Source organism: Saimiri boliviensis, chromosome 2, assembly GCF_048565385.1.
Source record: "Saimiri boliviensis isolate mSaiBol1 chromosome 2, mSaiBol1.pri, whole genome shotgun sequence".
Taxonomy (NCBI): domain Eukaryota; kingdom Metazoa; phylum Chordata; class Mammalia; order Primates; family Cebidae; genus Saimiri; species Saimiri boliviensis.
Window position 1 is genome coordinate 81,169,892 of NC_133450.1, and position 14,228 is coordinate 81,184,119.

Consider the following 14,228-nt stretch of genomic DNA (forward strand, 5'->3'; position numbering starts at 1 on the left):
TTCATCAACAGCACAATTCCTGCAGCCCTCCAGCCTTCCTTCCCTTACCAAATGTACAACCAGTCAGTAATCCTGAATTCCAGCCCTCCAGTCTCAGCCTTAGCTTTATCCCCAAATCTGACCCTGCAGTTCCTCCCTATGCCTTTGTAAAAACTGCACAAAATATTTATTCATCCCATCCTAATTCGCCCATCCTTGCTAGACTGGAGAATGGCATTAATATGGCTGTCATGATTATCCATGACACTCTCTCCTTAGTCCTGACTTCCCTAAGTCAGGGAAGGGCCTGAGTGGGGTCTCCCAAAGACTTGTGATCACTGAAGAGGTATCCCCAAGCAACTCTTGCCCAAATCCCAGGCAATGCCAAGTGTATGTCCAGCTGGACAGAGGGACATGCTGTCATTATCTTGAGTCACTTCAGATGGCACTCAGCCTGCCTGGCCTTGGTCCTGACTCCACACCCCAGTCGGGCTCTAGATGTCACCCCTAAGCATGTATTCATGTGACCTGGCTACTCTGTCTAACCCTGCATAGATTCCCAAAAAGCCACTGAATGAGAGGGATCAAAGTCACGAACTTGCAGAGAGGGTAAAAGTGTCTTCAGCCTTAGCACTTCCGTGGATTCTAACCTGGTCCTACCCTTGCTGGGGCTTTGTGACCAACTCTTTGAGAAGTAGGCTGGAAGGCTGGGATCAGGCAGCTATTGGGCAATACACCCCTGGGTTGAGAAAGTGAGGTCACCCACTGCACGAGTGTACATAGGGGAGAGATTAGACTCTGACAAATGTGTAAACAAGGGAGGCTACAAAAATGTGCCAGAGAAAGATGAAAGGTGACTCACGAAGGAATTCATGGAAATGATCATATAAACAGTGTCAAAGAAAGCAAATCTTCCTTACTCTGGGTTACGGAGATGTTGGTCTCAGGCTTTGGGACAAAGCCCAACCCAAACCCTGTCTCCCAGGAATAGGGATGAGGATGAGAATGAAACAGGGAAAAAGAAGGAATCGGGTGGGATTGGATGGTAACGGGGTTGTGGATGCAGAAGATGAGGACAAGCATGAGATTGGGTAGAAGGGCCTTGGGGCCGGGGGAAAGGAGTTGATGAGGACAGGAGGGGCCGAAGCTGAGTTCTGTAGGCGAGGAATGAAGGCTGGATCTTTGCCTCTTTTTCCCACTTTCCATCCCCAACTTCTGCCTCAACTGAGGTTGCTAAGATGTGGCTTAATTCCCATCTACTTACTAAGACTTTTTGTTTTGTTTTGTTTATGCATGCATACACACATACTGCATATAAGTACACATCATGACTGAATCATAGTTCATATACCGTCCTGACGTGGACTTTTTTGCTTAGAAATAGGTCTGAATATATTTTCCTTTTTTGAGGGGGAGGGTATCTATCACCTCAACCATTCATTCTTTGTATTACAAACAATGCAATTATACTTTTTATTTTTAAATGTACAATTAAATTATTTTTTATTTTAGTCACTCTGCTGTGCTAGCAAATACTGTCTTACTCATTCTTTCTATGTTTGTACCCATTAACCACCCTCACTTCCCCCCACACCCCGACTCTGGTAACCATTGTTCTACTCTCTATCTCCATGAGTCCAGTTGTTTTGATTTTTAGATCCGACAAATAAGTGAGCACATGCAATATTTGGCTTTCTGTGCCTGGCTTATTTCACTTGACACAACACTCTCCAGGTCCACCCACACTGTTGCAAATGACAGGCTCTCATTCTTTTTTGTGGCTGAATAGCTCTCCACTGCGATATGTGCCATTTTTTCTTTATCCATTCATCTGTTTATGCACACTTAGGCTGCTTCCAAATCTTGGCTCTTGTGAACAGTGCTGCAGCAAACACAGGGGTGCAGATATCTCTTTATTTACTAAGAATTTTTGAATAAAAGGAGCCAATCCAGCATAGTACTTAATAGTGCGGGCTCTTAAGTCAAATTGGGTTTGAGTCCTAGCTGCATGATCTTGAACAAAGAAAGAAAACTCGCGGGGCCTCAGTTTACTTCTTCATAAAGTGGTGATAATGTGAGTACCTGTTTCATAGGGTTTCAGAAGATCCAATGGTATAATTCAAACCAATTCAACAAATATGTGCTGAACATAATAGATGTTCAACTGCTCTATAGATATACTGCCACTCAAAAGCAGGCTGCAAGCCTTCAGGTGAAGTTAATGTACGGAGAGCCCTTAATTGTGCCTCGAGCCTAGTAATATTGTTATGAGTATCACATGTTAGTAAGAGAAGCTGAAACGCTGAAGGCAGAGCTCCGTAGTCGGAGGAGTTGGCAGTTTGTGGGACTTGAGCAATGGTAAGTGACCTGATTCTAGTCCAGATTTATCCCCTATCTGATCATCCCTCTTTCTCATCTCCCCAGCTCTCCACTCACTCTCTTGTGTCCCATCGGGGTCTGGCTCTGTGAAGCCAGAAGGAGGCCTGCTCTAACCCCCAGGAACACACTCCCCAGCCACCCCGATCATGTGGAAGTCCGTCCATCCATCCTGGCCTTGCCTGGAATAGAAAATGACCAAGTGACCACCTCCCTATCTTATCTCCAGGGAGCCGTAAAGTTCCTGGGAAGTCTCTGCCTGATTTCACAGGAATCCTTACCCTCCCTGGGTTGAACATCTGTTATGTGCCAGGCATAGGCACAGCTTCTAGGGAACTTAAATGTTAGTTAAAGGCAACAGACGATAAACAAGATAGAAGGAAGAGAAGAGGAGGGGAAGAAGATCACAGATAACAATGCTTTGAAGATGATAAAATTATGAAATGATAGTGACTAAGGGGAATTCCTTAGATGATTAAAGAAAGCCCTCTAAGATGACGACAACAAAGTTATGACAATGCATGCAGAGCTTGCTGTGTGCCCAGTGCTATGACAAGTACTTGAAATGCATTAACTCACTGAATCCTTAGAACAGATGTTCCCAAACTACAGCCCCGGGGGCCGCATGCGGCCCCCTGAGGCCATTTATCCACCCCCCCCCCCCCCCCGCGCCGCACTTCAGGAAGGGGCACCTCTTTCATTGGTGGTCAGTGAGAGGAGCACAGTATGTGGCGGCCCTCCAACGGTCTGAGGGACAGTGAACTGGCCCCTTGTGTAAAAAGTTTGGGGACGCCTGCCTTAGAACAACCACGATCCCCACGTTACAGATAAGGGATACTAAAGCATGAAGAGGCTTAAACAAATTGCTCAAAGTTAACTGGAATGTAAGTGAAAACTATGTTTCTCTTTCTTTAGAGACAGAGTCTCAGTCTGTCACCTAGGCTGGAGGGCAGTAGTGTGATTATAGCTCACTGTAAACTTGAACTCCTGGGCTCAAGCAATCCTCCTGCCTCAGTCTCCCCAGTAGCTGGGACTGCAGGCATGTGCTACCATACCTAGCTAATTTTTTTTTTTTTTTTTTTTTTTTTTGAGACGGAGTTTCGCTCTTGTTACCCAGGCTGGAGTGCAATGGCACGATCTCGGCTTACCGCAACCTCCGCCTCCTGGGTTCAGGCAATTCTCCTGCCTCAGCCTCCTGAGTAGCTGGGATTACAGGCACGTGCCACCATGCCCAGCTAATTTTTTGTATTTTTAGTAGAGACGGGGTTTCACCATGTTGACCAGGATGGTCTCGATCTCTTGACCTCGTGATCCACCCGCCTCGGCCTCCCAAAGTGCTGGGATTACAGGCTTGAGCCACCGCGCCCGGCAAATACCTAGCTAATTTTAAAGGTTTTTTTTTTTTGTAGAGACAGGGTCTCACTATGTTGCCCAGACTAGCCTCGAACTCCAAGCAGATCTTCCCACTTTGGGAGAAGATTAGATTTTAACCCAGAAAGTTTAATCAAAGATCATGCCTTTAACTACCACTTATCCTGCCACTCAAAAGCAGGCTTCAAGCATTCAGGTGAAGTTAATGTACAGAGAGCCCTTAATTGTGCCTCGAGCCTAATAATATTGTTATGAATATCACATGTTAGTAAGAGAAGCTGAAACGCTGAAGGCAGAGCTCCGTAGTCGGAGGAGTTGGCGGTTTGTGGGACTTGAGCAATGGTAAGTGACCTGATTCTAGTCCAGATTTATCCCTTATCTGATCATCCCTCCTTCTCATCTCCCCAGCTCCCCACTCACTCTCTTGTGTCCCACCGGGGTCTGGTTCTGTGAAGCCAGAAGGAGGCCTGCTCTAACCCTCAGGAACACACTCCCCAGCCACCCCGATCATGTGGAAGTCCGTCCATTCATCCTGGCCTTGCCTGGAATGGAAAATGACCAAGTGACCACCTCCCTATCTTATCTCCAGGGAGCCGTAAAGTTCCTGGGAAGTCTCTGCCTGATTTCACAGGAATCCTTACCCTCCCTGGATGATGACATCAGATTTACTGTAACATGAAGGCACTCCCTTTTTTGAGACTGAGAGGCTAGCAGTGAGAATCCAGGAAATGCTTAAAATCCACTGGATGCTGGAATCAGGGGACCTGAGTTTGTTTCTATCATTACTGCTCAAATCACCGGGTAACCTGAGGGAAGTCACCTGAGTCTTCTGGGCCTTTATCTGTCTCACCAAGAAAATAAAAGAATTAGGCTCGGGCATGGTGGCTCACACCTATAATCCCAGCACTTTGGGAGGCCGAGGTGGGTGGATTACTTGAGGCCAGGACTTCGAGACTAGCCTGGTCAACATGGCGAAAGCTTGTCTCTACTAAAAACACAAAAATCAGCTGGGCGTGGTGGCACACATCTGTAATTCCAGCTAGTCAGGTGGTGGAGGCACGAGAATCTCTTGAATCTGGGAGGTGGAGGCTTCAGTGAGCCAAGGTTGCACTACTGCACTCCAGCCTGGGTGACATAGTGAGACCCCGTCTCAAAAAAAAGGATTAGGCCAAGACCCCTTCTAGACCTAAAACTCCCCTCTTCCCTTCTGCACTCGGTGTCTCAAATGGAGAGAAGGAAAGTTTCCTTGACCTCTCAACCAAGGTTAAATAGTCTGGGGAAAGGGCACTAACATTTACAGGTTTACTTTGTGTTGGATCCTGTAACATATTTACATAAATTGCCTCACTTAATCCTCACAGTAACTCTCTGGAGAAGCTATTACTGCCTCCATTGTATAGATGAGGCATGTGAGACTTAGAGTACATCACCCATGGGCATCCAGCTAGTAACAGGCAAAATCAGGTTTTGAACCCAGGTCCTATGATATCTCAGAGTCTCTGCTCTTTGCATTCTGATGCCTCTAAGGGTATAAGCAATCAAGCATTTTGATAATATATTTTCCATTGTTAATTGTTCTGAGGAAATATATTGAACAATTGCTGTGAACACAGGTCATACTAGATTCCATAGTGTCCAAATGAAAAGACACACATCCTGTCCTCCAGGAGCCAAAACCAACCCAGCTCTGGGGATAAAGTGCAGTAGCTCGTCACACTGGCAAGCACAGTGCTTGCTCCATGTTCGTCTTTTCTGCTATGCTGTAAGCCCCATAGAGGGTAGGACTATGCCTATAGTTCACTGTCCTTTCCCCTGCCTCGTACAGTGCCAGACAGGGAGCACATTCCATGGGATATTTCATGAATATATTAAACTATGTGATAGCAACTGATTAAATGCTAAGATGAGTAGGAGAGCTGTGAGGAATTCAGAAAAGGAGTTCAGAAAACATCCTTGGAAGAGGGGGATTTTGAGCTTAATCTTGAAGGGTAAAGAAGGTCCACTTACACATTCATCTCTGGGAGGGAGTTCTCATCCTGCTGATCCAGACTTTGACTACGTTCCTCTTCCACAGCCAGACTTCCCTAAAGATGGCATCTTTAGAAGGAAAGAGCATCTCTGGATTCCTCTCTCCTTTGGATTTGCCAACACCCAGTGTGATGTGTCTTCCTCCTCAGGGTGAGTTACCCCACTGTTGTTCTGGAAAACAAGAGCCTCACCTCATCAGGGTTCAGAAGAGGCTGATGTCTTTGGAAGGCATAAGCTTTGGGGAATGCGCTGGAGTGGCCCCAGATGGGGAAGGGAGGCATTTAGGGCTGAGTTCTCTGTAGGACAGGAAGTCTGTTACCTGGAGTGGTTGATCCACAGGGTTGGCAAAGGAATAGTAATGAATATTTCCTCTGCATCAGACCCAAGGTCTGGTTTCCTAATAGCTCTCTCAAGTAATTCTCTTGGCAACCTGATGAAGGTATAATTGTCTGGATGTCCAACAATCAGAGAATGATTAAGTAAACCACACCACCAAATGGAATATTATATAACCATATGCAATGAAAATTATTAGATGAGCAATCTTATATTCAGAAAGTTTGGCAAAATATCTCTAGAGCCTTAAAACATTTGTTCCACTAATTCCTCTTAAGGAACCTGTCCTAGGAAAATAACCAGAAATCCAGACAAATATTTACTTTTATAGCTGAAAACTCACCAAAATGGTAACAGTGGGCATTTTTAGATGATGATATGGTTGATTTTATTTTCCTTTTGATACTTTTTACATTTTTCAAAAATATAAAATTTTTATAAGAAATAAAAAATATATATGAAAAATGAATTTCAAGAGCTGGGCATAGTGACTCACACCTGTAATCCGGCACTTTGAGAGGCCCAGGTGGGAGGACTACTTAGGAAGAAGAGTCCAAGACCAGCCTTGGCAACATAGTGAGACTCTGTCTCTACAAAAAGTAAAATAGTTAGGTGTGGTGGCGCATACCTGTGGTCCCAGCTACTCAGGAGGCTGAGGTAGGAGGATCAGTTGAAACTAGGAGTTTGAGGCTACAGTGACCTATGGTTGTGCCAATGCACTGTAGTGTAGGTGACAGAGTGACTGTGTCTTTTTTTTTTTTTTGAGATAGAGTTTCGCTCTTGTTACCCAGGCTGGAGTGCAATGGCGTGATCTCGGCTCACCACAGCCTCCGCCTCCTGGGTTCAGGCAATTCTCCTGCCTCAGCCTCCTGAGTAGCTGGGATTACAGGCACGTGCCACCATGCCCAGCTAATTTTTTGTATTTTTAGTAGAGACAGGGTTTCACCATGTTGACCAGGATGGTCTCGATCTCTTGACCTCATGATCCACCCGCCTCGGCCTCCCAAAGTGCTGGGATTACAGGCTTGAGCCACCACGCCCGGCCATGACTGTGTCTTAAAAAAAAAAAGGTTCCAATCCAAACAAAAGTCTTTTTGGAAAAACTGCCAAGAAAGGAAAGGCCTGGCTGTATCACTTGAGATCAGGATCAGCCTGGGCAACATATTGAAACCCCATCTCTACTAAAACTACTAAAATTATCTGGATGTGGTGGCGTGCACCTGTAGTCCCAGCTACTTGGGTGGCTGAGGTGGATAGCTTGAGCCCAGGAGACAGAGGTTGTAGTGACCCAGGATCATGCCACTGCACTCCACCCTGGGCAACAGAGCCATACCATATTTAAAAAAAAAAAAAAAAAGTTTTATTGTTAAGTAAAAATAAATTGTGTCTGTAATTTGATTGTGCCTATGAAAATATTTACTTATTGTTAACAGTATTTATCTCTGGGGGTGGAGTAGAGCTAAGAGTGACTTATTTTCTTGTTACACATTTCTGAGATTTTAAAATAGCACATATATGCTGCTTTCGTAATCATAGATTCGAAGTAGAGATTTTTAAGATTTTGATTACAAAGACTGGAAGCCAGCAGAGAAAAATCCAGAGTTGATGTCTTAAAGTGATGACTGTTGTCAAAATCAAACTTTTATGCTTTTTAATTATGATGATCGTGTCAAAATTTAAAAGATCAGTGTTCCACCATCAAAAAGAAAAAGGAAGCCAATGAAGGAAAAAGCAATGGGAGAAATACTGAAAAACAAGTGTCCAACTCATTCAGTAGCATTTATTCTGAAAGAAAAAGAGGAAAATATTTTTGCCCACCCCCAAGGAAGCATAGAAGTGATGCTTGATAATTATGTTCATATCCTTCAGGATAGTGGTCCTACTTCTAAGAATCCTATAGGAAAATTTGCACTTATATGGAAAGATTTATGTACAAGGAAATTCATTGATTTATAATAGCAAAATATTGGAAGAAACCTAAATACCCAATAACAGGAGAATAATAAATGATGTATGATGATAGATGGTGCGTCCATACAACAGGTGCTGTGTTATGGTCAGTGGCTGTATGTTGTATACATTCAGTCAATATGTTGCCATGAAAAGGCATATATATGGTTTACATTTACTGACATGGAAATACATACAGTAATTCCTTGGTATCCATGGGGTATTAGTTCCAGGACCTCCTAAGGATACCAAAATCTGCAGATGCTCAAGTCCCTTATACAAAATGGTGTAATATTTGCATATAACCTACATACATCTTCCCATGTATTTTAAATCATCTCAAGATTACTTATTATGCCTCATATGACACCAACACATCACTTCATTTGTGTGGATTCAACATAGCACTCAGTGCACAGAAAATTCAAGTTTTTCTTTTTGGAACTTTGTGGAATTTTTTATTATTATACTTTAAGTTCTGGGGTACATGTGTGGAAGTGCAGGTTTGTTACATAGGTATACATGTGCCATGGTGGTTTGCTGCATCCATCACCCCATAATCTACATTAGATATTTCTCCTAATGCTATCCCTTCTCAATCCCCTCACCCCCTGCTATCCCTCCCCTAGCCTCCCAACCCCCGACAGGCCACCCTGGTGTGTGATGTTCCCCTCCCTGTGTCCATGTGTTCTCATTGTTCAACACCCACTTATGAGTAAGAACATGTGGTGTTTGGTTTTCTGTTCTTGTGTCTGTTTGCTGAGAATGATGGTTTCCAGCTTTATCCATGTCCCTGCAAAGACATGAACTCATCCTTTTTTATGGCTGCATAGTATTCCATGGGGTATATGTACCACATTTTCTTTATCCAGTCTATCATTGATGGGCATTTGGGTTGGTTCCAAGTCTTTGCTATGGTGAACAGTGCTACAATAAACATACGTCTGCATGTGTCTTTATAATACAATGATCTATAATCCTTTGGGTATGTATCTTGCAATGGGATTGCTGGGTCAAATGGTTATAGATCCTTGAGGAATTGCCACATTGCCTTCCACAATGGTTGAACTATTTTACATTCCCACCAACTGTGTAAAAGAGTTGCTATTTCTCCACATCCTCTCCAGCATCTGTTTTCTCCTGATTTTTTAATGATTGCCATTCTAACTGGCATGAGATGGTATCTCAATGTGGTTTTGATTTGCACTTCTCTAATGACCAGTGATAATGAACTTTTTTTCATATGTTTGTTGGGTGCATAAATGTCTTCCTTTGAGAAGTATCTGTTCATATCCTTTGCACACTTTTTGATGGGTTTTTGTTTCTTGTAAATCTGTTTTACTTCTTTGTAGATTCTGGATATTAGCCTTTTGTCATATGGGTAGGTTGCAAAAAAATTTTTCCAATTCTGTTTGTTGCTGGTTCACTGTAATAATGGCTTCTTTTGCTGGGCAGAAGCTCTTTAGTTTAATTAGATCCTGTTTGTCTATTTTGGCTTTTGTTGCCATTGTTTTTGGTGTTTTAGTCGTGAAGTCCTTGCCTATGCCTATGTCCTGAATGGTATTGCCTAGGTTTTCTTCTAGGGTTTTTATGGAGTTAGGTCTTATGTTTAAATATTTAATCCATCTTGAGTTAATTTTTGTATAAAGTGTAAGGAAGCGGTCCAGTTTCAGCTTTCTGCATATGGCTAGCCAGTTTTCCCACCACCATTTATTAAATAGGGAATCCTTTCCCCATTGCTTGTTTTTGTCAGGTTTGTCAAAGATCAGATGGTTGTAGATGTGTGGCGTTATTTCTGAGGCCTCTGTTCTGTTGCTTTGGTCTACATCTCTGTTTTGGTACTAGTACCAAACATCTGAATATTTTCAATGCTCAGTAGGTTAAATCTGTGGTTGCAGAACCCATAGATATGGAGTGTCAACTGAATAACCAGGGTATAATCCCATTTTTTGTAAAATTAAATTAATGTGTAGGTATGTGTAGTGTGTGTGTGTATACATATATATAGTATATATGTGTGTATAGTGTTTGAGGTACGTCTGCAAGGATATACTCTAAGTTGTCAACAATGGAGTCCTCTAGAATAATGCAGTTTGAGGCAAGGTAGGGGCTTTTCATTTTTGCCTGAGTTAAAACCTCATTATAGAAGAGAGTGAATAATGAACAATGCCAAGAATACCAGCATAGAAAGTCTAAATAGAGCCAGATTAAACCGAGTTGATCATAATACAAAAGGAAAAATCCCTGATGGGTATAGCAGCTAAACAAAGAGAATAACAAGGTACAAGGGCAACAGGGTGACCAAGAATATCATGAAGAAAATACAGAGTCATTGTGGTTGAGGGAATGGCCTTTTGAGCAACCAGCCTGGCGCTCAAATTCTGACATGCCAATTATATTTATTTAGGTTCCATTACTACTATCAGCCCCAATTTCCTGCCGAATGTGCGAGTAAAATAACATAATGTTTGTAAAGCTCAGAGGGTAATATGATCCCCATGACATTTCTCTACATATCTACTTGCCAACGCTGAATGCAGAAATGAGATCAAATAAGATAATATAAATGTGCATGTAGTATTTGTGAGTGGTTATGAGGGGCTAAGAAAGAGATATTTTAAGAGGCTAGAATAAAATGTCCTTGGACATTATTTGTCAAGCCTTAGAAAAGAGAAGTTTGAAAGCAAAGCCACAGAACCTACAGGAAAAGAAATTAGCAACATAAGGTAAGGACATGAGTTTATTTTTCCCCTTTGGAAGTATATTTGAAGAAATGGAAGGCTTGAAAGAATTAATTGACAGAAGTCCTCAGGTGCAGAACTAATCATTAGGAACCATGCGGACATGCACAAGGAGAAGCGATCGATTGGAAGGACTAGCTAGGGAAATGTGGAATGGCACGAGGTATGATGAAACAGTGTTACCAGATAAGATATTGTGAGAACTACTCGGGAGGTAAACAGGGAGGTTCAGCAGTTTTCAGACAGGGATGTAATATCACAGGCTGGGTAAGGCTGGAGGAGGAAACACATCCACATTTCCTTAAAACAAGGTCAAAAGATAACCTACTTATAAATAGATAATAGATATCAATAGTAGAAATGATTTTAAAAAAAATAGGCTATTAAGCCTTTTTTTTTTTTTTTTTTTTTTTTTTTTTGAGATGATGTCTAGCTCTGTTGCCCAGCCTGGAGTGCAGTGGTGTGATCTCAGTTGCTGCTCACCGCAACTTTTGACTCCCTGATTCAAGCAATTCTCCTGCCTCAGCCTTCTAAGTTACTTGGATTACAGGTGTGTGCCACCACATCCAGCTAATTTTTTTTTTTTTTTTTTTTTTTTTTTTTTTTTTTTTTTGAGACGGAGTCTTGCTCTGTCCCCAGGCTGGAGTGCAGTGGTGCAATCTTGGCTCACTGCAACCTCCACCTCCTGGGTTCAAGCAATTCTCCTGCCTCAGTCTCCCAAGTAGCTGGGACTACAGGCATGTGTCACCACACCCAGCTAATTTTTGTATTTTTAGTAGAGATGGGGTTTTGCCACATTGGCCAGACTAGTCATGAACTCCTGACCTCAGGTGATCTGCCCACCTCAGCCTCCCTAAGTGCTGGAATTACAGGCACGAGTCACTGTACCCAGCCTAATTTTTATATTTTTGATAAAAACAGGGTTTCACCATGTTGGCCAGGCTGGTCTTGAACTTCTGACCTCAAGTGATCCTCCCACCTCTGCCTCCCAAAGTGTTGGGATTACAGGCATGAGCCACCACACCCACCCATAAAATGGTTTGTTAAAGCTTCTTAAGGTAAAACTAGTTTAAAAACTAGAAAGAAGGAGACTGAGGCAGAATTGCCTGAACCCAGGAGACGGAGGTTGCGTGAGCCGAGATCGCACCATTGCACTCCAGCCTGGGTAACAAGAGCGAAACTCCGTCTCAAAAAATAAAAAACAAAACAAACAAAAAAAAAAACTAGAAAGATAAAATAATGTATAATGTTTCCTTCTGACCTAATTTATAAGGACCCAGGAAACAAAGTCCTCTGCAGAAATCACAGAGGGAAATACAGAGGGAAAGAAAGCAAATAAAGGAAGTAACAAAGGTACATCCGAGTCATGCTGCACCTGCAGGCATCATAATCACAGCCGTAAGCCACTACTAGCTGAATTCTTCAGAAAAGTGGAAGGCTTGTCATCTTAATTCAAAAACAAAACTCAGGCTGGGCACTGTGGCTCACGCCTGTAATCCAAGTGCAAGCCACACAGAGGCCAACGCGGGCGGATCACCTGAGGTCGGGAGTTCAAGACCAGCCTGACCAACACGTGAAACCCCATCTTTAAAAAAACAAAACAAACAAACAAAAAAACCCTCAATGACTCAGAGTCCACAAAACATGCTAATACAGGCACACAATGTAAAACGAGGTGCCAATGCCCGCCCTACTGTGGGCAGTTACTCTGCTGACCATCAGATAAAGTAGGTAGGTAGTTTAAAAGATGGAGCGCTAGTGAAAGGAAGCAGCTGGCTTTTCCGAATCAGCATTTTCAGGGTCTGTTTTACTGTCCTCCCACGGTCCTTGAGGCCTCATAACAAACCTACATGGTCCATAGTATCACAGATCACCCTGCCCAGGCTGCCCAGGGGTCTGCTCGGATTGTAGTGGTGAGTGGGCGCTTCCCTCCCTTTCACTGCTCCTGGGAAATAGTTGCAGTCAAGGGCTTTCTGGAAATGAAAAGGTTGCAACTGAGCCTGAAAGCCACAGCAAGGTGACACATGCTTATTAATTTTTCTTAACTCACAAAAATAATACATGAACATGCTTTTTAAAACTTTTTTTTCAAATGATAGAGGTATTTATACAGTAAAAAAATGAAAGTCCTCCTGTCCCCAACCACCCCACTGGGCAAACAACACAAAACCTCAAAGTCCTTTCCTCCAGAGCTAACTGCTATTAACAGTTTGATGTCCGTCTGCCTGGACATTATTTCCCGCACATATTCAAACATGTGAATATAGGAAGTAGGTGGGATCTGGGGCAAATTATTTAATCCCTCTGTACCTCAGTTTTCTCAGCCTTAAAATGGGGGCAGTGATGTCACTCCCAGGGTTATTGTGAGAGTTACATGAGTTAAGACATTTTGTGTTCTCAGAATAGTGTCTCGCCTATAGTGAGCACCCAGGGGCCAGCCAGCTGTTGTGATTCATCCCTTATTCTTGTTCACAGAACGAGAATTCTATTGTAGAGGTGATGACAATTCTGAGAGGTTTCATCTTCTACCCGGATACTCAAGAACATATACAAGGCTGGGTTTGGTGGCACACACCTGCAATGCCAGCTACTTGGGAGGCTGAGGCAGGAAGATTGCTTGAACTTGGGAGGAGGAGGTTGCAGTGAGCCAAGATTGCACTACTGTACTCCAATCTGGGCAACAGAGCAAGAATTTGTTGAAAAAAAAAAAAAAACTCATACACAAATCAAATGGCTCTCCTAAAATTAATGGGATGGGGAGCCTGGCCTGAAATTCAGAGCTCTGCCTCTGGTCCAGTTTTGTTTTCACCACACCACAGGGTACCCCACAATTCCCCCTTAAAAGCTGAAACTGTCTGGATAGAGCAACTGGTCCTACTCCTGGTCCCTCAGTGAGGTTCAGCTCAGTCATCCCATCTTATTTGGACCCTAGGCTGTCTCTGGTGGGTTTTGGGGGCAGGGGGCTAAAGGCCAGGTGAGCCCTCCTCTCGTTGTAGTCTCTGGACGTGCCCCTCCTGGTCCTGAAGGCTTAGCTTCCCCTTCCGCAAGTGAGTCACTATGTGTTGAGACTGCCGGCCTGAGGACTCCCATCCGCTCTGGGGTTAGCTTAGGCTGATGGGCAGAATGGAAATGGCTTGGAGCTGGGAGTGAGGTCTGGTTGCTTATCAGGCTGTAGACATTTCCAGAGCTCCTTCTACATGCCAGGCACTGTGCCAGCCAGTTAGGAACACCTCCATAATGTAGGTGTGAGACTTGGTCATGGCTTCTGGGAGTCCCTGTCCATGTGGACCAATCGCTCAGGACTCCTGGGTCCAGTGGCCCTTCAGGGGGGCCACAGGGGAGCAGAGCAGAGCAGAGCAGGCTGGTAAGAGGTAGCTCCTGAGTGTGGACACCCCTTTCCTCTCCTCCCTGCCTGGCCTCCGGCTCTGCTGCCATCTCCCCATCCCT